The sequence below is a fragment of the Pan troglodytes genome, chromosome 20, assembly GCF_028858775.2.
Source record: "Pan troglodytes isolate AG18354 chromosome 20, NHGRI_mPanTro3-v2.0_pri, whole genome shotgun sequence".
NCBI lineage: Eukaryota > Metazoa > Chordata > Mammalia > Primates > Hominidae > Pan > Pan troglodytes.
Window position 1 is genome coordinate 53,719,740 of NC_072418.2, and position 21,090 is coordinate 53,740,829.

The window sequence follows — 21,090 nt, forward strand, 5'->3', positions numbered from 1 at the left end:
CTGCACACGCGCATGTACACACACACACACACACACACAGAATGGCATTATGCTTAAGGACATGATTAGAGACATTCAAGGTCACAGGACCGGGACCCCTCTCCACTGGGCAATGTGGATGCATCCCCTGAAGGTTGAAGGCATGCACACTCCCACCCACACAGGGGCAGGATTTGCACAGCCAGACCAAATGCCCACACTCTACCCATCACAGTCAGGAACTGGGCCAAAGGCCCCCGTGAGACCAGGGGAATGCGGATGTGGTGGACAAGGGGCTTAACAAAGGAAGGGTGAGGTCGTCCTCCGAAGGGCGGAGGGTACGGGCTGAACAGCTGGGCACCGAGGCTGCACCTGGCCAGTCCAAGCCAGAGGAAGGTGGAGGCCCCAGCTGGGCGCAGCAGGCAGGCGCAAGGCAGGTAGGTGAGTGCACAGAGAGAGCCGGAGGGGAGGCTGGAGGCGTGGGGGTCTGAGGGGCCCCCAGGAGTGAGGGTCATTTGTGGCAGAACGTTAATGAAAGTCCACCCCCCAATTTCTCCAGAAGAGAGGCATCAGGTTACAATTAATTTCTTGGTGTGTGGCAGCTGAGTTCAGTCTGGAGTTTGCCTGACACCCAAGGTGACCTTGATGTTGTGGCCGTCCCTCTGAGCCACAGCCCCTTCCTTTGTCAAATGAGGTCGGTGGTGCCCACCACACATAGACGTTATATGTAAGCTCTAAGCACCGTGCCTGGCTCGCACACCTGAAGGGGCACTACCTGGGCCAGGCTTATGCTTCTGCCTCACACACAACCACATTTAATCCCCTCAAAGACCCTGTAAGAGACAGGGAGTGGCAGGCGTGGGACTCAAGCTGGAGTCTGTCTGTGCTGTTGGCCTCTCAGCACTTGTCTAATGCTTGCTATGTATATTACCTCTGTTATGCTATTGAGACCTCACTGTTATTGTCTCAAGCGGGTGCTGTCTTATAGAGAAGGCATTCGAAGCCCAGAGAGGTGAAGCAGTTCCCTCAAGGACACACAGCAAGGAAGCGGTTGCCCCAGGACTCAGCTCAGGTTTGTGTAACCCCAGGACCGTGTTCCTTGTAGTGGGCAGCGAGAGGCCCCAGGCAACATAGCGACTCCAGAGCAGCAGCACCAGCACCTGACAGTAAGGGCTTAGGGACATTGGCGCAGGTGGAGGGTGAAGGAAGGATCTTTAGTGGTCTCTGGGTGAGGTAGGGGCTGGCAGATCACTGGGCCCAGACATGCTTGGGAAGGGGGCACCTGCTCCCACAGACCTGGCCCCCTCCTGGGGCCACCTCACCTGTGGATGCCAGCAGGAAGGAGAGAGTGAGGAGAAGCCACATTGTGGAGGAGGGACCAGGGTTCGGCTGCAGTCTGGGGAGGGAGTGAGAGAATCCAGGTGAGGCAGGACCCTTCTGCCTCCACCAGGATCCCTCCAGACACAGACTTATCCCATCCACTGTTAATAAATTTCTTCTGACCACCGGTATCCCCTTCCCCCAACCCCACTCTGCGCTTCCTTCTGGGTCCCCCATCTCTGGAAGGTTTACTCTTCCTCTAGGCACTCGGACAGACCCTGCCCCACCTCCTCCACCTGTCAGCCTCCAGCACCATGCTACCAGCCCCTGGATCTCTCTCCATCATCACCAAGGACCCCTGTCCCAACTTTTTTTTTTTTTTTTTTGAGACGGAGTCTCACTCTGTCACCCAGGCTGGAGTGCAGTGGCACGATGTCAGCTCACTGCAAGCTCCACCTCCCAGGTTCACACCATTCTCCTGCCTCAGCCTCCCGAGTAGCTGGGACTACAGGCACCCACCACCATGCCCGGCTAATTTTTTGGAAATTTTTTTTTTTTAAAGTAGAGACAGGGTTTCACCGTGTTAGCCAGGATGGCCTCAATCTCTTGACTTCATGATCCACCCACCTCGGCCTCCCAAAGTGCTGGGATTACAGGCATGAGCCACCGCGCCTGGTCTATCTCAACCTCTTATCTGGCCTTTTGGGTCCCCCTCCAGTCCAGTCCCCTCCACCAGCTTGCCCTCCAGCCATGACCCCAAAGGGTCTTTCTACATCTGGAGCTGGCTGTGCCCCTCCCCTGCTCACCACCCTCCATGGATCCTCGGCACCACCAGGATAAAGTCCAGCTCTTCAAATTCACTTTCTTTCTTTTTTTTTCTTTCTTTTTTTTTGAGACGGAGTCTGGCTCTGTAGCCCAGGTTGGAGTGGAGTGGCGTGATCTCCGCTCACTGTAACCTCTGCCTTCTGGGTTCAAGCGATTCTCCTGCCTCAGCCTCCCAAGCAATTGGGATTACAGGTGTGTGCCACCACGCCCAGCTAATTTTTGTAATTTTAGTAGAGATGGAGTTTCACCATGTTGGCCAGGCTGGTCTTGAACTCCTGACCTCTAGTGATCCACCCGCCTCAGCCTCCCAAAGTGCTGGGATTACAGGTGTGAGTTGCCTGGCTCCAGCCTCACTTTCAAGGACAAAAGTAGCTTCTTCCCTTCCAGCCCCTCTCCCTGGGTCTCCCATGACCTTGTCCTAGACGCAGCCAGTGCTGCCATTTTCCCTCCTGCCATTTCATGCTTAGGCTATTCCTCCCACCGCATATCCAACGCCATTCCCTTCCAGTCCCGCTTCCTCCTTGAGGCCTTCTCTGACCTCCCCTGACCCTCAGTGGTGTCTGCCTCCCCTACTAGACTGGCAGCTCCCCGAGGAGCTGATCTGACTCCACTCTGGGTCTCCAGTACTGCAGGGCCCGACCCACGGGAGGCCTCAGGAAGCTTTGAGAGTGAATTGAAATCCTTCTTCCCCATATCTTCCAAATTCATCTTTGTCCTCTGACACTCTGCCCCCACCTCTTCTGGGAGGCCCCAACACCTAACAGGTGTCTCCCCTGAATCCCACAGCACCCATTCTGTCTCCATTACAGCGCAGATGCCCCATACTTGCTGAGGTCTGGCCTGTTCTTTTCTCCATCTGGGGGTCTTGAAGATGGGGCTCGGGTCAGGTTCGTTCTGTGTCCTCAGCACTGCCCCGCCTGGGGCCTGGTACACAGGAGGCCTCCGGGAGGTTGTGCTGAACTGACTTGAACCCGTGATCACTCCTGACCACGTTCTTGGCTCTGATACAAGTGCTTCAGGGACGTCCTCCTGATCCACTCCATCCCCCTCCCTCCCCACCACTGCAGCTCCTTCTGGCCATTCCAGGACATTTTCTTGGTTCAGGTTCAATTTGGGGCATTGGCAAAGGACACGTGGATCTACCCATGCCCTTGACACTCAGTTCTCCAAGCGTGGTCAACGTTTCCCCTTGAAACCAGGGCACAGTGAATCTCCCCTTTGCCCCTCCCTCAGTCTTGTCTCAAAGCTCTCACCTCCTCCAGATCCTCCAGCAGCATCTAGGGCAGCTTGGGTGCCAGAAGGGAGCAGGTACCAGGATGCCTGAATTTATAAGCTCCCAGTCCCAGCTGGGTCTGGGGGTGTGGTGGTGTAGGGTGGGGTGGGAGGTGGCTGAGAGTCAGGTTTACAGGCAGAGACGCCTTGGTTGCTGGTGGGGTGGGAGACTTGGCCTAATGAGCATTTATTAGGTTGAAGCTGTTGTCTGAGTCCACAAAGAGGAATTCTCCACCAGGAGCAGTTCCTCAAGGGGGAGGGGACAGGAGGACAAAAACAGAAATTAGAAGGAGATCAAAAGACAGAGTCTGGAATTTGGGGTCTGGAGTGTGGAAACTGGATCCTAAAGTCCCTGTTCTTGGGCTTGGGGCAGAGTTCTGGATCCCGGGTTCTGGATCCGGATCTGGTTCTGGATCTGGGTCTTGGATTCCGGATTTGAGGATCTTGAGTTGGAGATTAATGACCTGCAGTCTGGAATATGGATTTCAAAGTCTGAGTTCTTGGGCTTGGGGTCTGAAATCTGGATCCTGGAGTCGGGCCTTTGAGTGACAGATCGTGAACCTTGATTCTGGATTCTGGGGCATTCGAATCTAGAACCCACAATAGGAGCCTGGAATCTGGTGTTTGGAATCTGGCAATCGAGGCTGGAAACCTTTGCACCTGCTATGAGAAGCCTGGGGCCTAGACTACAAATGGTAGATTTGGGATTTTGAATTGTGGGGTCTGGATTCTTTTTTTTTTTTTTTCCTGAGATGAAGTTTTGCTCTTGTCACCCAGGCTGGAGTGCAATAGCGTGATCTCAGATCACTGCAACCTCCACTTCCTGGGCTCAATAGATTCTCCTGCCTCAGCCTCCTGAGTAGCTGGGATTACAGGCGACCACCACCACGCCCAGCTAATTTTTATATTTTTAGTAGAGACAGGGTTTCACCATGTTGGCCAGGCTGGTGTTGAACTCCTCATCTCAAGTGATCCACCTGACTCAGCCTCCTAAAGTGCTGGGATTACAGGCGTGAGCCACCATGCCAGGCTTGGGTTCTGGATTCTACAGGGTGGATCTAGCCTCTGAGTTTTCAGGAGTAGACTTTGGAACATAAAGTCTGGAGTTTCAAATCTGTTTTTGCATTGAAAAGCTGGACTGTGCCTGGGCCCAGTGACTCATGCCTTTGGAAGGCTGAGGTAGGAGGATTGCTGGAACTGAAGGGTTTGAGACCAGCCTGGGCAACATAGCAATACCTCATCTCTACGAAAAATCTAAATAAATAAATAAATAAATAAATAAATAAATAAATAAATAAATAAATTTTTAAAAGGCTGAATTGAGAGACAGGGACCTGGCTTTCACGATTCTGAGATTGCTAGAATCTTGACTCTAGAGTCTGAATTTAGAGTCTGGGAACCTAGGGTCTCTATTCTGGTCCTGTAGTCTTATTTCTGGGTTCTAGAGCTTGAAATCTGGTTCTGCATCCCAGAGGCTGGAGATGATCACTGAGATGACCCAAGGCTTTGGGTATTTGAGGCTGGCTTCCAATGTCTCAGAACCCCAGAGGGCCCCAAGCAATTATCTAGAGTCTATTTTGGCTTAATTAATGAGGAGGTCCCGAGACAGGAGGGACTGACCTCACTCAGGTCACCCAGTGAAGGATGGGACCTGTTGTAAGCGTGGTCTCTCCCCATGTGTGGAAAGTCATCGTCTTTATGGGAAGGAGTCGTGTGGGATTCAGCCATTCTAAAACTATAGGCCCCTGGAATTTCTAGAATATCAGACTTTCAGATTCTAAAAGCACAGGCCCTAAGACATTCTGGCAGTGGAGGACACTCTGGAAAGTAAGATTTTAGAATAGCCTAGAACCACAGAGCTCCAAACACTCTAGAACCTTCGAACATCGGGCACACTGGAGTCCCCAGAAACCTCATGCATTCTAGAACGTCGGGTCTCCAGACATTCTACAAGCCCAGACCGGCAGACATAATAGATCCCCAGGTTGGAAGCTATTCTAGAACTCCTATGTCCCTTTGCCTCCCTCCCCACAAATTGATGCTCAAAGTCTGCGGGCCTCACCCTGGGCCACCGCTTCAGCTGAGCAGCCCTGTTTATGGAATGCGGCTGCAGGCCACTCCCCCGTGCCAAGTGCTCTCTTTGTAGGATCTCACTCAGGCTCCCGGCAGCCCTGTGAGGTGTTTATATTAATAACCTTATGGCTTCCTGCTGAATACGGAGGAAACTGAGGCCCAGACAGCAGGCAGCACAAGCAAGGTTCCTGCAGAAGCGAGAGGCCACGCGGGAGAGGAATCAGTGTTCCGACTCCGGAACGCCCGGTGGGCCCTTTCGCCGCCACCCCTGCAGCCGCCTCCCTCTGTTGGGGCGCGGTGGTGACGAGGGAAAGGAGCCGAGCCCCTGGGACTTCCTCGGTGCCAGGTCTGTGCTGAGCGCTTTCCGTCACGATCGCACGTGCTCCTCCTCCTAACCAGCCTAGGCAGGTACTGATGAAGTACCCCTGATGCAGACGGGGACACCGAGGGCGCTCCCGCCGCGCCGAACCCAGGCGCGCACCCGGTCTGCGCACGGCTCCCTGGAGGGCGCGCAGCCAGCGGCTCCCGCAGCCCCGCCCCCACGCGGTGACGTCAGCGCCCCGCCCCCGCCCACTGTGGCTGGCTCAGGCCCGCGCCATGGATGTCCTCCTGGACGTGTCCGCGGACGTCCTTCACCTCCACTGCGGCCTGGGTCCCGCCCACCGCGGCCTGAGTCTCACTTTTGCCCCGCTCCTCCTCCTGAGAACATTCCCCGGGAGTTTTTCATCAACTCCCGTGGTTCATCCACCAACCACGCAGGTCTCCTCCATCTGACCCTGAACTCCGGCTTGGGCAGCCACCTGCTCCTGGGCGCCCCCGCACCACTGTCCTTAGGCCCCTCTCACTTACCGAGTCCCAACTCATTGCTCTATTTCCCCAAACCCTCCTTCCCTGTTCTTCCACGTTCTTCATCTCAGGGGCAGCGTCACCGACCACCCAGTTACTCGGCCAGACGCCCTTGGCACTGACCTTGCCCCATCTCTCCCCTTATCCCCTAAGCCCATCGGTCCCCAGCCTTGTCCCTTCGGCCCCTGCCTCTCTCTGCCCCGTCCCCTTCTCTCTGTCCCCTTGGCCTGGCTCCAGCTCAGACGTCCTCCTCTCTCTCTGGACCCTCGTCCCTCCTGTCCGGGAGGGCAGCCTCCTGTCGGTCACTACGTGGCCCTAGAGGGTCTCTCTGCACTTGGAGATCACCCCGCCCCTCCCCTGCTCACAGCCTTCCCTTGCAGCTCCCCATCACCCCTGGGCAAGGTCCCGGCTTCTCGGTCTGCAGTTTTAAGTCCTTTGAGATTCCCCAGCAGGAAAAAGCCTCCCCTCAAACCCCCTTCTCAGGGGGCCTGCAGACTGCCCACCTCCGGAGCGGGACTGGACTCGTGGTGCCCGAAGGGCCTCCCCATGAGGTGCTGGCCCTCTTCTAACTTAGTCTCACCACGGCCTCCGTTCCTTCTGGAACCAGACAAGCTGCCGTTTCAGGGCGCTGGGTCTGGATCCAGACAGCATGGGTGCAGATCTCTGTTCCACTACTTACTATTTTGGGAGACCCTGGTAAGAGTTTTTTCTTCTCTGTGTCTCAGTTTCTTATCCTTAAAATCAGAGGATCCCCTCGTAGAGTTTTTCGAGGAGTAACGACTTAGTTTGTGCTAGGAGCTCAGAGCATATAGTAAATTATGACGATTCATTCATTTTACACATGAACAGACGGGAGTGCGGGGGCCACTGGTGAAGGTCACCCAGGCCGCAGAAGTGGAATCAAGAGAATGGTTCTCGGGGTCCTGGTGCCCCTTGTGAGAAGCATCAGCTCTCTGGGTGTCAGGTGCTCATCTGCGAAGGGGTCTTCCGTTGCGGTGGGGTGGAAATGGGAGGGACCTCACAGGGGTTGGATGAGGTCATACCCATGGAGCAGGTGTGCGAATCATAAAATCAGGCTGAGGCTTGCAAGACCGGTTAACACGGCACGTGATTCAGATGTGGCCGCTGGAGCCAGGTGGCCCGGGTTTGAGTTCTGCCTCTGTCCCATAATACTGTGCACCCTCAGGCAAGTCACTTAGCCTCTCTGTGCCTCAGCTGCCTCATCTATAAAGTGGGGGTAATAATTGCTCCTCCCTCTTCTGTAGGAGTGTTTTGAGGTGTTCATGCTTGAAATCTGTGCCTGGCACTGAATGAGTACTGGGCCATTATCAGTCTGTCCTATTGCCCTTGGGAACTGAACGCTGGGGAGGGGTGGTTATGTGGGGTCTTTCTCAGATGACACAGTTGGGTAGCAGCAGATTTGGCACTGGAAGAAGCCACTGTGCTTTTTGTGTTTTGTTTTCTGTTTTTTTTTTTTTTTTTTTTTTTTTTGAGACTGGAGTGCAATGGCATGATCTTGGCTCACTGCAACATCCGCCTCCTGGGTTCAAGCGATTCTCTTGCCTCAGCCTCCTGAGTAGCTGGGATTACAGGCACCCACCACCACAGCCGGCTAATTTTTGTGTTTTTAGTAGAGTTGGGGTTTCACAGTGTTGGCCAGGCTGGTCTTGAACTCCTGACCTCAAGTGATCCACCCGCCTTGGCCTCCCAGAGTGTTAGGATTACAGGCATGAGCCACCACGCCCAGCCAGAAGCCACTGTTTTGATCTCCCAGATGTGGTATCTTTTTCTGAATCCCTGTGACCCCTTTATCAAGACCCCTGTTTTACAGATGGGGGAACTGAGGCCCAGGGAGAGGAAATGGAGGTGTGAGACCCTGGTATGAGAGTGTGACGTCAAGCAAAGAGAATGTCACACGCAGACGAGTTCTTCTCTGAGACTTTATTTCCTGGGCTGTGCTGGGGGAAGCTGGAGGGGAGGAGGCAGAAAAACCCACATCTTCTCTTCTTTTGTCCTGGGAGGGCCTTACCGATAGGTAGCATCAATTGTGCGTTTGTTCATAGCAGGTTTACTCCTGGGTCTGAGGGAGGAGGGGCTGGGGGCCTGGACTCCTGGGTCTGAGGAGGGAGAGGCTGGTGCCTGGACTCCTGGGTCTGAGAAAGGAGAGGCTGGGGGCCGGGACTCCTGGGACTGAGGGACGAGTGGCTGGCGTCCAGGACTCCTGGGTCTCAAGGAAGAAGGGCTGGGGGGTCTGAGGGAGGAGGGGGCTGGGGACTCAGACTCTTGGGTCCAAGGGAGGAGTGGCTGGGGTCTGGACTCCTGGGTCTGAGGGAGGTGGGACTGAGGGCCCGGACTCCTGGGTTTGAGGGAGAAAGGCCTGGGGGATCTGAGGGAGGAGGGGCTAGGGTCTGAACTCCTGAGTCGGAGGGAGGTGGGGCTGAGGGTCCGCACTCCTGGGTCTGAGAGAGGAGGGGCTGGGGGGTCTGAGGGAGGAGGAGGCTGGGGGGTTTGAGGGAGGTAGGGCTGGAGTCTGGACTCCTGGGTCTGAGGGAGGAGGGGCTGGGGGCCCGCACTCCTGGGTCTGAGGGAGCTGGGGCTGGGGAGGTCTGAGAGAGGTGGAGCTGGGGGGTTTAAGGGAGGTGGGGCTGGAGTCTGGACTCCTGGGTCTGAGGGAGGAGGAGGCTAGGGACCCGGACTCCTGGGTCGGTGGGAGGAGGGGCTGGGGCATCTTAGGGAGGTGGGGCTGGGGCCTGGACTCCTGGGTCCTGCACTCTGGGGCTGGGAGAGAAAGGCCTGCCCTGCCTGCTTCTTCCTCTGTGTGTTCCACCCCCACCCATAGACTTCTTCACTAGAGTCCTGAGCCCCCAGTCCACTTTCCAGCTCCCTCCTCTTCCCTTTCTGGAAGCTTCCCTTCTGCGTGTGTTCATAGGAGGTTTGCTCTTGGGTCTGAGGGAGGAGGGGCTGGGGTCCTGGACTCCTGGGTCTGAAGGAGGAGGGGCTGGGGAGTCTGAGGGAGGAGGGAGGTGGAGGCCCAGACTCCTGGGTCTGAGGGAGGAGAAGCTGGTGCCTGGACTCCTGGGTCTGAGAGAGGAGAGGCTGGGATCTGGGACTCCTGGGTCTGAGGGAGGAGGGGCTGGGGTCCTGGACTCCTGGGTCTGAAGGAGGAGGGGCTGGGGGGGTCTGAGGGAGGAGGGAGCTGGGGAGACGTGTGTCTTCTCCCTCCCGTGACTCCTGCTCACTTTCCCCATGTCTGTGTTTCTGCTCCCCTCTCCCCGTGATCCTGTCAGCTTCTTTTAGTTTTTATTTTTTAGAGTTGGGGTCTTGCTCTGTTGCCCAGGCTGGAGTGCAATGGTGCAATCATAGCTCACTGCTACCTCAAACTCCTGGGTTTAAGTGATTCTCTGGTATCAGCCTCCCGAGTAGCTGGGACTACAAGTGTGTGCCACCATACCTGGCTAATTTTTAAGTTTTTTTTTTTTTGTGGAGATGGGGTCTTGATATGTTGCCCAGGCTGAGATTGTAAAAAGTCATCATGGAACACCCCACCTCCCAGTGCAGGAAAGCTGGCTGTGGTATCGCCAAGAATGATGTTTATTGCAGCACTATTCCCAATAGCTAAGATTTAGAGACAACCTAAGTGTCCATCAACAAATGAATGGATACAGAAAATGTGGTACATATACACAGTGGAACACTATTCAGCCATCAAAAAGAATGAGAGCCTGTCATTTGCAACATGGATGGAACTGGAGGTTATGATGTTAAGTGCAATAAGTCAGGCACAGAAGATAAACTTCACAGGTTCTCATTTATTTTTGGGAGCTAAAAATTGAAACAATTAGCCGGGCACTCACACCTGTAATCCCAGCACTTTGGGAGGCTGAAGCAGGTGGATCACCTGAGGTCAGGAGTTCAAGACCAGCCTGGCCAACATGGTGAAACCCTGTCTCCACTAAAAATACAAGAATTAGCCAGGCGCAGTGGCGCGTGCCTGTAATCCCAGCTACTTGGAAGGCTGAGACACAGAAGTGCTTGAACCTGGGAGGAGGGGATTGTGGTGAGCCAAGACCTCTCCAGTGCACTCCAGCGACCTGGGAGACAGAGCGAGACTCCATCTCCGGAAGCCTGGAGAAATAGGGACAAAAAACAAAAACCAACTGAGTTAATGGAGATAGACAGTAGAAGCATAGTTATCAGAGGCTGGGGAGGGTGAGGGTATGTGGGTAGTGGGGAAGTGCGGATGGTTAATGGGTACGAGGAAATAGAATAAGATCTAGTATTCGATAGCACAACAGGGTGACTGTGGTCAATAATAATTTAATTGTACATTTAAAAACAACAAAAAGAATATAATTAGATTGTTTGTAACACAAAGGGTGAATGCTTGAGGTAATGGATACCCCATTTACCCTCATGTGATTATTACACATTATATGCCTGTATTAAAATATCTCATGTACCCCATAAATATATCCACCTGCTATGTACCCACAACAATGACAAATTAACAAAAAAAGAATAATGTGGCTCTTGCCAGGTTTCAGCTCCACCCTTGCTGTGTGTGTGGCGCGTTGTGTCCCCAGGTCCCTCTCAGTGGTCCGTGGAGAGCATTACCACCTGTCACTGTCTACTATCTCAGGGCAGACCCTCTCTCCTCTCTCTTCCTCCATCTCTGCACCCCACAAATAAAGTGGCAACCCCCCCGATGTGTGTCTTTGCAGAACCTGAATGTGATGAGATTGCCGGAAAATGCCAGTGTGCCCCTGGATGGGTGGAGGAGGGTGGGGCGGGTGGAGGGGACAACTTTGCCCCATTGGGGAACCACTGGTCTATACCTGTCACTGAAGCTTCCTTTCTCCCCTGCACCTGACTCCACACCTCAGGACGCAGGTCAGGAGGGCTGGGGGATGCTCTAGCCTTGGCCAGGTGGGCCTCGAGATGATTGTTCACTGCAGGAGCATTCACCTTTTTAGATGGGTGCTTCCTGTCTAGAGAAGGAGACACGGGGAGCTGGAAAGAGAAGCCTGCAGAAATAGGGACCGGGCAAAAACAAAGGAGGGTGGAGTCGGGGAGTGTAGAAGAGATAAAGTAAGGACTGGAGTGAGGAAGAGGCATCAAAAGAGGGAGGGAATGGTGAAGGCAGAAAACCGTGAGAAACGGGGAGTGAGAAGATAGCATGAGAAAGACAGGATCAAGCCAGGCGTGGTGGCTCACGCCGGTAATCCCAGCACTTTGGGAGGCTGAGGCGGGCGGATCATTTGAGGTCAGGAGTTTGAGACCAGCCTAGCCAACATTGTCTCTACTAAAAATACAAAAATTAGCCAGGTGTGGTGGTGTGTGCCTGTAATCCCAGCTACTCAAGAGGCTGAGGCAGGAGAATCGCTTGAACCCATGGTGGGGTGGAGGTTGCAGTGAGCCGAGATTGCACCACTGTACTCCAGCCTGGGTGACAGAGTGAGACTCTGTCTCAAAAAAAAAAAAAAAAAAAATCCAACCAACCAACCAAACAAACAAAAAAACAGGCAAACTGGGGGCTGGGTTTTGTATCCCAGACCAAATGCCTGCACTTTGAATGCCTGGTTGGGAAATCTGAGATTATCCTGTAGGGAAGCATTGAGAGTGTGAACTGAATGGTGTTAGGAGACAATTATCCATGGCTCTCTTACCTTTCTGCCTGTCTCCTGAAAAATGTATTAGCCACTTTTTAGTTCCAGATTGTCTTTTTATGGATGTTTCTCTAGAGCATCAGAGCATGTTTGTTTACTGTCTTAGATAATAAAGATAATGTCCTTCCATAATGATTTATTTATTGGCTGGGATAGTAAATACAATATGTCCTTCCGGGGCAGGTGGATCAGCAGTCCGAGATAACAAAGATAATATCTCTCCGAGTTTCAAAGTCAAGCAGATTTCCTTGCATCTCCCTTATAAGACTGAAGATTTGTAAACACATGTAAACAGAGGTTCCCCAGCATTGACGCAAACCACTCTGTGCGCAGCATCTGCCTGATCCACTCTGATCATCCCTGTAGGACCTGGGGGGCAAGGTGAGCCCATGTGAACATGAACCTCATGCTGCCGGCTGTGCCATGAATAATAAAGTCCTTTGTCTCTGACCCGGAGTCGTTGTGTGTTCTGCCAATAGTTTCACTGGATACAAAATTCTTGGCTGATAATTGTTTTGTATAAAGAGGCTAAAGACGGTACCACAATCCCTTCTAGGCTATAGGGTTTTTGCTGAGAAATCTCCTGTCAATCTAATAGGTTTTCCTTTATAGGTTACCTGATGCTCCTTCATCTTGACTTTAGATAACCTGATGACTATGTGCCTAGGGGGGTCATCTTTTTTTTGTTTGTTTGTTTTGAGATGGAGTCTTGCTTTGTTGCCCAGGCTGGAGTGCAGTGGTGCGATTTCGGCTCACTGCAACGTCCGCCTCCCAGGTTCAAGAGACTCTTCCGCCTCAGCCTCCCGAGTAGCTGGGATTACAGGTGCGTGCCACCACCCGGCTGATTTTTTATATTTTTAGTAGAGAAGGGGTTTCACTGTGTTAGCCAGGATGGCCTCGATCTCCTGACCTTGTGATTGGCCTGCCTCAGTCTCTTAAAGTGCTGGGATTACAGGCGTGAACCACTACGCCCGACCAGTGGTCATCTTTTTGCAATGAATTTCCCAGGCGTTCTTTGAGCTTCTCATGTTTGGATATCTAGATCTCTAGCAAGGCCAAGGAAGATTATTCCCCTCAAATATGTTTTCCAAACTTTTAGATTTATCTTCTTCCTTGGGAACATGAATTATTCTTAGGTTGGTTGTTTAACATAATCCCAAACTTCTTGGAGGTCTTGTTCATTTTTTAAAAATTCTTTTTTCTTTGTCTTTGTTGGATTGGGTTAATCCAAAAGTCTTGTCTTTGGGCTCTGAAGTTCTTTCTTCTACTTGTTTGATTCTATTGCTGAGACTTTCCAGTGTATTTTGCATTTCTCTAAGTGTGTCCTTCATTTCCAGAAGTTGTAATTGTTTTTGATTTACGCTATTTCTCTGGAGATTTTTCTGTCCATATCTGGTAACACTTTTTAAAATTTCTTTAAGTTGGTACTCATCTTTCTCTGGTGCCTTCTTGAGTAGCTTAGTCATCGATCTTCTGATTTTTTTTTCTGGCAATTTCAGAGATTTCTTTTTGGTTTGGATCCGTTGTTGGTGAGCTGGTGTGATCTTTTTGGGGTGTTAAATAACCTTGTTTTGTCATATTACCAGAATTGGTTTTCTGGTTCCTTCTCCTTTGTAGACTACGTCAGAAGGAAGATCTGGGGCCCAAGGGCTGCTCAGATTCTGGATTTAGCTACCCAGTGGAGCGTCTGGGCTCTGGGCTGGTATTGGGGGGTGTCTGCAAAGAGTCCTGTGATGTGATTCATCTTCAGGTCTCTTAGCTGTGGATATCAGCACCTGCTCCGTTGGAGGTAGCAGAGGAGTAAAGTAGACTCGCTGGGGGTCCTTGGTTGTATTATTTTTTAGTGTGCTGGTTTTGTGTTGGTTGGCCTCCAGCCAGGAGATGACACTTTCAAGACAGCATCAGCTGCAGTAGTGCAGGGAGGAAAACAGCTTGCCCTAGGGTCACCTGGATAAGTATTCAGGTTTCTCAGGTGGAGGATGGGGCCAGAAAGCTTCCAAGAGAGTATGTCCTTCGTCTTTGGCTACCAGGGCAGGTAGAGGAAGACCATCAGGTGGGGGCAGGGTTAGGGGTGTCTGAGCTCAGACTCTCCTTGGGTAAGGGTCGCTGTGGCTGCTGTGCGGGGGTGGGGTGTGGTTCTCAGGCCAATGAGGTTATGTTTCCAGGGGGGTTATGGCTGCCTCTACTGCATCACGTGGGTCACCAGGGAAGTGGGAGAAAGCCAGCAGTTTCAGGGCTCACCCAGCTCCAATGCAGCCCAAAAGGCTGGTCTCATTCCGACTGTGTGCATCCCCAATCAATGCACAGTTTGTTTCCAGGCAGTGGGTGAGCAGGGCTGGGAACTCGCCCCAGGCTACAAGCCTCCCTGCAAGCAAGCAGGGCTTTCAGGTTTCGTGCCTCCCCACCTGCTGCAGCTTCTGTGCTCACGTCTGCACTCGCAGTTCACCCCCTCCCCTGAGTTCTGTCCAGGAAACTTCGTGTTCAGTTGAAATTGTTGCAAAGTTCAGCTGGAAGCTTCCTTCTCCCTGTAGTCTTTCCCCAATTCCATTGGCAACCCTCCCCAAGGACCCCTGTGAGATGAAGTCAGAAATGGCTTCCCTGGGGACCAACAGTACCCTCAGGGCTCTTCCTGCTGCTTTCTCTACCCCCCGTATTTCATTCAGCTCTCTAAGTTCATCTCAGCTCCAGGTAAGATCAAATCCTTCTCCCATGATCTGGACCTTCAGATTCCCCAGTGAGGATGTGTGTGCAGGGGCGGATGATCCCCTTTTCACACTTTCACACTTTGAGCACTCACAGTTTTTCAGCTGTCTCCTGGAGCCTGCAGCAGCAATGTGCTTCCTTCAAAGGGTCTGTGGGTTCTCTTGGCTTTCCTGGTATGTTCCTGCAGTAGTTCTTGGAACAAAAATTCAAGACGTGAGTCTCCACATGCTGCTCTGTCCATCTGAGTGGGAGCTGCAAGTTAGTCCTGCTTCCTAGCCACCATTTTCTCCCCACATTAGCTTTTTGACTTTTCTTTATATATATATATATATATATATATATATTTTTTTTTTTTTTTTTTTTTTTTTTGAATTATACTTTAAATTCTAGGGTACATGTGCACAACGTGCAGGTTTGTTACATATGTGTACATGTGCCATGTTGGTGTGCTGCACCCATTAACTCGTCATTTACATTAGGTATATCTCCTAATGCTATCCCTCCCCCCGCCTTGACTTTTCTTTTTTATTAATTGCCTGTTCATATGCTTTGTCCATTTTTTTAGGGGTTGCTCTCTTGTTCATGTCAGAAGTTTCTTGTGCCTTCTAAATGGTGATCTCTTTTTGGTTTTGAACGTTGTATAAGTCATCTTTTATAAATAGAAATTCTCAATTCTTATACAAGTTTCTGGACGACAGTGCCCTCTAAGCAAAAATTCTAAATTTTCCTATAATGAAGTACATCCAAATTTTGGTCTATGATTTGTGCTTCTGAAGTTGTGTCAAGAAGCCTTTTCTTTGTGTTAGATAACAAAGGTTATCTCTCATATTTTCTAGCCTCTCTAACCCTCTCTGTTTGTCCATCTGTTTCTGTATCTCATCCCATCTATATAGCTATTCATTAATTTCTCATTTAATTGATATTTGCTAGTTGTCACAACTGTGACTCGATGAAGATAACATAAACTCATAATAATATCCCTCAATAAGAAAAGGAACAATAAACTAGTGTCATTAGCTTATAAACCGTGTTAGATTAATTGGTGGATCAGAACACTTGAAATGTCCTGAAATCTTTCAGCTGACATTTGAAAGAAACTTACTATTATTTCTCCCCAAATTGGACAAAAATCCTAGACAAATCATATGAAATTTAAATAAATAAAAGCTTTGAAGCTGAAAGAAATGTTTCTAAAAGATTAATAATGAAAAACAGATTTTGATCAAATATGATAAAAATGAAATTATTTTTCTTCCCCTAGAAAATGAGATTACAGGCCGGGTGTGGTGGCTTACACTTGTAATCCTAGCACTTTGGGAGGCCAAGGTGAGCGGATCATGAGGTCAGTAGTTCAAGATCAGCCTGGCCAACATGGTGAAACCCCGTTTCTGCTAAAAAAAAAAAAATACAAGAATTAGCCAGGTGTGGTGGCATGCGCCTGTAGTCCCAGCTGCTCAGGAGACTGAGGCAGAAGAATCGCTTGAACCTGGGAGGCAGAGGTTGCAGTAAGCCGAGATCGCACCACTGCACTCCAGCCTGGGCGACAGAGCGAGACTCTGTCTAAAAAAAAAAAAAGAAAAGAAAAAGAAAATCAGATTACAAAATCATTTGATGATAAGCAGAGATAACTGAAGAGTATGAGGACAAAAGAATGTAGGAGAAGAACTTTATAAGGCATTTAAGACAATTGCTACATTAAAAAATTCCGCATCTTCTAAATTTTGCATTGATTTTGGTACTGTATACTCTTTTGAATAGTTCCCGTATTATTCCTTTTATCATTTAGATTCGCTATTTACATTTGTTATTTCTTTTCCCATTAGATTAATCTGGGTTATACCTAAGTTTATATTAAGAATCTTTTATTCTTTTTTTGTTTTTAAGAAGCTGAAGACCTCAGAAAACCTGATCAACATGAAATATGGTATGAAGTAGTACTCAATAAAGAGAAAACATGATGGTAATCTTGAAGAAAAGCACCATATTCATCTCTGTATGTCCTTCTGTGTCCCTCTCTGTCCCTGGGGGAGGGCCTCTCTGACCATCTCAGGCTGTTATAGTGGAGATTCTGGAACTCTGGAGTGGAAGGATTCCTGAGACCTTTCTGGGGGTATGCGAGGTCAAACACTAGTTTCATAATAATCTGTACACATTATTTACCTTTCTCACTCTTTTTTTTTTTTTTTTCTGAGATGGAGTTTCACTCTTGTTGCCCAGGCTGGAGTGCAGTGGCACAATCTCAGCTCACTGCAACCTCTGCCTCCCAGGTTCAAGTGATTCTCCTGCCTCAGCCTCCTGAGTAGCTGGGATTACTGGTGTGTGCCACCACACCCAGCTAATTTTTTTGTATTTTTAGTAGAGACAGGATTTCACCATGTTGGCCAGGATGGTCTCGATCTCCTGACCTCGTGATCTGCCCTCCTCGGCCTCCCAAAGTACTGGGATTACAGGTGTGAGCCACAGCGCCTGGCCCCAGCCCAATAATTCTTAAGAGTGTAAACATGTCCTGAGATGGCAAATGTTTGAGAACCACCGTTCTAGACATCTTCCTGAATTCTAGAGTGTGGGAGTGTAGAACCTGGAGCTTGGCTTCTGGAGCCTAGATTCTGGAATTTGGAGTTGGGATCTGAGGCTTGGCTGCAGCAGTGTGGGGCTGGCTTCCGGAACACAGATCTGACATGCTCATCTGCTGCGTGGGGTTTACTATCTGCCTTGAATCCTAAAGTCTGCCCCTGAGGGGTCTGGAATCTGGAATCTATTGTCTTTAGTTGAACACCTGCAGTCTGCGTTCTGCTTTGCAGAGCTGGATTCTTTACCCGTGATCCGTTCTGGCATTTCAACTTCACACAGAGTAGGCCACTTCACGGTACCATTTTCAACCAATCAAGCAAATTAATCGTTAGAGCCCTTTCTAATTCCTCTAGTTGCAATGTTAAACCCAATATTTCTGTGTAGTGGGTCCATATTAATAAATTCAGCCTGATCTAACCTTATATTCCTTCCACCATTATTCCATACCCACCCTTAATATGCATTCCCACATATATTTCCTGGATTTCTGTCTATATAATGGGCAATCCCGGCTTTGCCAGTTTCTAGTGACCTAACATCTCTGTGACTCATGTTATTGTACTTTAAAGTGGAAATAATAACAGTTCCTGTACAGTTTAGGGCTTCCCAAGATGACCCTCCATTGACATCAGTTGAGATTCCAGGAGAGTCCAAAAGATCATCCTTAAGGTTCAGTCGTTTGCTAGGATGCTCATGGTTGTGGTTTATTACAGCAAAAGGATACAGATGAAAATCTGGCAAGGGAGAGGTGAATGAGGCAAAGACAAGGAGAACTCAAAGTGCGAAGCTTCCAGTTTTCTTTTCCCAATGACATCATGGAAAGCACTAGCATCTCTAAGCAATGATCTGTGACAATATTCACAGTGTATTACTTCCAGGGAACTCGACTGAGCATTGATGTCCAGAGATTTTTTTTTTTTTTTTTTTTGAGAAAGAGTCTCGCTCTGTGCCCAGGCTGGAGTGCAGTGGCACAACCTTGGCTCACTGCAAGCTCCGCCTCCCAGGTTCATGCCATTCTCCTGCCTCAGCCTCCCGAGTAGCTGGGACTACAGGCGCCCGCCACCACGCCCGGCTAATTTTTTGTAATTTTAGTAGAGACGGGGTTTCACTGCGTTAGTCAAGATGGTCTCCATCTCCTGACCTCGTGATCTGCCCACCTCAGCCTCCCAAAGTGCTGGGATTACAGGCTTGAGCCACCGCGCCCGGCCGATATCCAGAGATTTTTTGGGGGGCTCCATCACACAGACATGTTGACTATCTTCATGGTTGACTTTTAGTATCCAGCCCCTCTAGAAATCTAGCTGATATGGTGTGGCTCAAAACCTTCAGCACAAATCACACCATTAGACTATCTGGTGTGGCCCAAACCTTCAGGTGAACAAAGGCACTCTAATCTGGCAGGATATTCCAAAGCATTAGAGATGGCCTCTTGCAAAGAAATGGAAAAGAAAAAGAAAGAAAGGAGAAAAAAAAAAAAAAAAAAAGAGATGACCTCTCAGGCTCTGAGGGGAAAGGCCTGAGGTCTTTGAGCAAGGTCAGTCCTCTGTTGCACAGTCTCCCTCACAGGGTCATTGTGAGGATCAAATGTGGTCACGTGCATGAGGCACCAGCACACGCCTGGCTCTGGGGAGTGCCGTGTAAGTGTATGCTTGCACTGCTGAATGGCTGGGATGTGTCAGGGATTATCTTCAGCACTTACAGATGCTCATCTCATCCTCACAGCATCACTATGGGATGGGTATTACTGGCCTCATTTGATGGAGAAAGTGGCTGTGGCTCAGAGAGGGGGGACCACTAGACCAGGGACACTCTGGATGCTGGGGACTCCAGAGACCACGACCACTCACCAACTGCAAAGAAATTAATTGTGACCTGATGTCCCTGTCCTGGAGAGGGTGGAGGTGGACCTTCACTAACCTCCTACCTTGACCCTCTCTTTTAGGGCTCTTTCTGACCTCCACCATGATACTAGGACCCCATTGTATTCTGTACCCTCTTGACTCTATGACCCCCACTGCCCACTGCATCCAGCTGGGTCCCCTCCTATCTCTATTCCCAGCTGGCCAGTGCAGTCTCAGTGCCCACCTGTTTGTCAGTAACTCTGAAGGGGCTGACATTTTACTGACTTGCAAACAAATAAGCTAACTTGCCAGAGTTTTGTGAATGCTGGCAGAGTCCATGAGACTCCTGAGTCAGAGGCAAAGGCTTTTACTGCTCACAGCTCAGCAGACAGCATAAGGTTCATGTTCACATTAGTACACCTTGCCCCGCCCAAATCTTGTAGGGTGACCAGAGCAGTCTAGGTGGATGCTGTGCACACAGGGTTTGTGCCACTGGTGAGAAACCTGAGATTAGGAATCCTCAATCTTATACTGGGACAACTTGCAAACCTGCTCAGCCTTTGTCTCTGATGAAGATATTATCTTCATGATCTTGGATTGAAAACAGACCTACTCTGGAGGAACATATTGTATTTATTGTCCTTGACAGTAAACAAATCTGTTGTAAGAGACATTATCTTTATTATCTAGGACAGTAAGCAAGCCTGGATCTGAGAGAGATATCATCTTGCAAGGATGCCTGCTTTACAAACATCCTTGAAACAACAATCCAGAAAAAAAAAGGTGTTGCTGTCTTTGCTCAGAAGACACACAGATACGTGACAGAACCATGGAGAATTGCCTCCCAACACTGTTCAGCCAGAGCCTTCCACCCTTGTCTGCAGGACAATCTCAACATTCCACCATTAAATACTTTTTCTATCACATCCTGCTTCTTTATGCCTAACCAAGGTTCTAGGTCCTGATCGACTGTGTCTGGCAGCACTCCACTGCCAAACCCAGAATAAGGCAGCTCTCAGGATCCTGAAGGGGCATGGCTGGGGATCAGAACTTCTGGTTTGAGTGAGGAGTGGGTCCAGCCTCTTGAATTTCAAAGGAGGAAGAGGCTGGATGTGAAGGTACTGGGGGAGGGAAAGTGTCAGTTCCGAACTCTTAGGTCAATGAGGGAGGAGACTGGTAAGGTCCCAGCTCCCGAGGTACTGATGTGGGAATGGCCTAAGAATCTCATATCCTCAGGAGGAAGGTGCTGGAATCCTGAGGGGTAGAGTTCTGGGTATATTTGTGGCTTAAGGCTCTTTGGCCCCTGAAGGGCAGAGGCTGGAACCATTAGGTCCAGGGTTTGGGGTGATAGTAATGGGATCTCTTGATTCCTCAAGAGTCTGAGGATCGAGGGTTGCCCATTCTTCCATCTTGCCACCTAATCCTTACTCCACTTGAGGGTATCACCAGCCCTTCTAGCTCCATGAAGGTGCCCCTGGGCAAGCACAATCTGAGCATGAAAGATGCCCCAGAGGCCTTGGGTGTCATCCACTCATCATCCAGCATCCACACTCTGAGGGCGTGGCCAGCACCATGACGTCATGTTGCTGTGACTATCCCTGCAGCGTGCCTCTCCAGCCACCTGCCAACCGTAGAGCTGCCGACATCCTCCTCTGGTGCGAGTGGCCTGCATGGTGCCAGGCTGAGGCCTAGTGTCATACAGGGAGCCTGGAATCATAGGGATCCAGGACTCAAAAGTGCTAGAGAATGGCCATATGTCACCATCCATGAAATCTCAAGGGCTTCTGGGTGGAGGGCACAGGGACCTGAACTTATGGGTTTTCCCCAAGTCCACTGCTCTCCCAAGTGAGTCTCCCAGATACGAGGCACTGTGCCAGCATCAGCCTTATCTCCACTACATCTTGTAAAAGGGACTACCCAGGGCCCTGATGAACACCATGGTGTGTACAGGAGTAGGGGGTGGAGGCACAGACTCCTGTGAGGTCACAGCCAAG

The 21,090-nt window shown here is 50.4% G+C and overlaps 1 long non-coding RNA gene across 1 annotated transcript; it reads left to right on the forward strand.

The window, feature by feature from the left end:
• Positions 1-381: 381 nt before the first annotated feature.
• LOC129137963 (uncharacterized) lies at positions 382-20,019 on the forward strand. Its single transcript, XR_008540821.1, has 3 exons — positions 382-416; positions 951-1,145; positions 19,787-20,019. It is a non-coding gene; the product is annotated as an uncharacterized LOC129137963 (long non-coding RNA).
• The last annotated feature ends 1,071 nt before the right edge of the window (positions 20,020-21,090 follow it).